We start from the raw sequence: 2,484 nt of genomic DNA, 5'->3' as shown, positions 1-2,484 counted from the left end.
CATCTCATTATCAGCCAGTGATTAACAAAATCACTGTTTACTGGAGAAGAACGCTTTGTTGTTTTTCTAAAGAACATTCTTGATTTGATTATTTAGTGAGAATATTTCTGTTTCTTATAGTTTCATTGCTTAAACACTTCATCATTTTATAACATGTTAACTTAACTCATGTTATTATTTATTTTGAGATCATAAATCTCCTCAGTATTATGAAAACGTTTTTCCAGGAAGCTGAAAGAAATGTAACGTTTGTTTTAGTGATTCGTGTTTGTTTTAAATGTTGTTACGACATCGAGGTCACGTGACTAGTATCACGCCACATCATTCTCGAACCTTCGTGAATTGTCGGGAGATTACTAGATATAGTGTAGTCTTGTATATATAAGACTGGCCACGAAGCGACGAATAGGTGATGAGTAATTGAATGTATGCGGACAGATTATTGTTGGCCACGTGAGACGTGAGTTACAGCGTTGTTATAGAGCGACTGTTGAAATTAAGTGTATCGTAAAGTTGTATTCGGAAAGAATAAACCAGTTTTATTTAAGAAAGGACTTGTGTCGCTAAAGTTTCGTCGAGCAAATTTACGGAAAATTAACTAACGAACGGAGACGTAACAATATTATTGTTTACTCTAAAATACAACCATTATACTTTTAATAAAGATATAAAGATGGAGCATTACTAGCTCTGTATAAACTTGCAGGATCGTAATGTTAAATGTAGACACCCAACCCCTGTTGTGACACGGCAATAATTTCATACAGGAGAGCTTTTATTTGATGTGTGCCCAAGAAATACACGAATCATTGCTGAACCTGTACATAATTTGTTTTTATCTAGAAAACCTTGGAGCTTTATATTTCTGGATCATGAATATACTCTTCCAAATAAGTTTTTTTTTATATTTAGAAATATATGATTCCGGTAACAAGCAAACAGTCCAAAATACTTTAAGATATATTATACACGCTAACTCTAGTAAAACGGTAAAATGTTAGCTAGGGAAGATGAACCCCAGCGCTTTAAAAAGTCATCATTGTTAGGAGGAAGATATTAATTTTCTTTTATCATAAATAATTACACTATGATGAGAAAGTATTAAATTATTAAAAATATTATAATACATATATATATTTATTTAAATTACATAATATATTTTTCATTCCTCACTAACAGTATGCTTTACTTTTTAGGCAAAACGAGAATGAAAAATATGTCACTAGATGGCAGAGTATACATCTTTGTATACATTTGTTTGTTGTATTTTAATATCGCGCAAAGCTATTATATTCGAGAGTTATTTGGACTTATTTTGAAGTGATAGACCAGGGAGAAGTAAGCCTGTAAACACGTCTGTTAGCATCACCTCTCGAGCTTCTCTTACCAACGGAAAGGAGGTTAGTTTCATATGAATTAGCTTAAGTAATTGATGAATGTTGGCTGTTGTACCTTACAGTTCAGGTGTACAAAAATCACTGTAGTATTGTATGACGTGACGAATCTGTTTACAAACATAAAGGTTTCTAGGTGATTCGCTATGAAACTTTGTGTTAAACATGTAATGTATATTTTGTAAAGAATAATCTTACACTCGATATTAGTACATATTTTAGCTATCTTGTGATAAGCATAACTTCTTATATAATTGTTATATTTCCATATAACTTGTTGTCCTTTTCAACAATAGGGGAAAGTGGTTAATATCACGGTGAATCCTACTTTTCGGTACTAAAAAAGTAGTCCGAGATTTAGCAGTAGGTTCGTGGCTGAGTACTAACATAAGAATAAGTTAGCAAATTGGATAGAAGAAAGCAGAGGGTTGTTACAAGTGGAGTTTAGTCAAACTGGATTAATGTCACAAGTGGGGTACCCCAGGGCCCAGTCTTAGGACCTTTGCTCTTTTAGGTTTACAACAATGACGTAGATGAAAGAATGGTCAATAAACTACTTAAGTTTGCTCATGATATTAAGGTCTTGGGTGTTGCTAGCTGTGAAGAGGATGTTGCTGATTTACAAAAGTATTTAGAACATTTAGTGATTTGGGCAAATAAATAGTAGATGGGTTTTAATTATAATAAATACAAGATAATGCACGTGGGTTATCATAATATGAATTATAAGTATAATTTGGATGGGAATAACCTTAACAGTGGTATGAAGGAAAGGGATCTTAGTGTATTAGTCTCTAAAGCCATCCAGCAATGTGCTGTAGCTAATGGTAGGGCAAATAAGATTTTATGATGTATTTACAGAAATATTGAATACAAGTCTAAAGATGTTATAATTTTATTGTATAGTTCATTGGTAAGGCCACATGTGGAGTATTGTGTTCAGTCTTGGTCTCCTTAATTTAGGATAGGTAGATAGAAATAAATCAATTTTTCATAAGTATAATACAATAAAAAAATTTTGAACCTGAAATTTAAAATATCAAACATTTTAATAATTTTTATTAACCCAAATATACAGTTTCATATTTTT

The sequence above is a fragment of the Limulus polyphemus genome, unplaced genomic scaffold, assembly GCF_000517525.1.
Source record: "Limulus polyphemus unplaced genomic scaffold, Limulus_polyphemus-2.1.2 Scaffold6097, whole genome shotgun sequence".
Classification (NCBI taxonomy): Eukaryota; Metazoa; Arthropoda; class Merostomata; order Xiphosura; family Limulidae; genus Limulus; species Limulus polyphemus.
The sequence above is the reverse complement of the archived record's forward strand: the minus strand, read 5'-3'. Positions refer to the sequence as shown.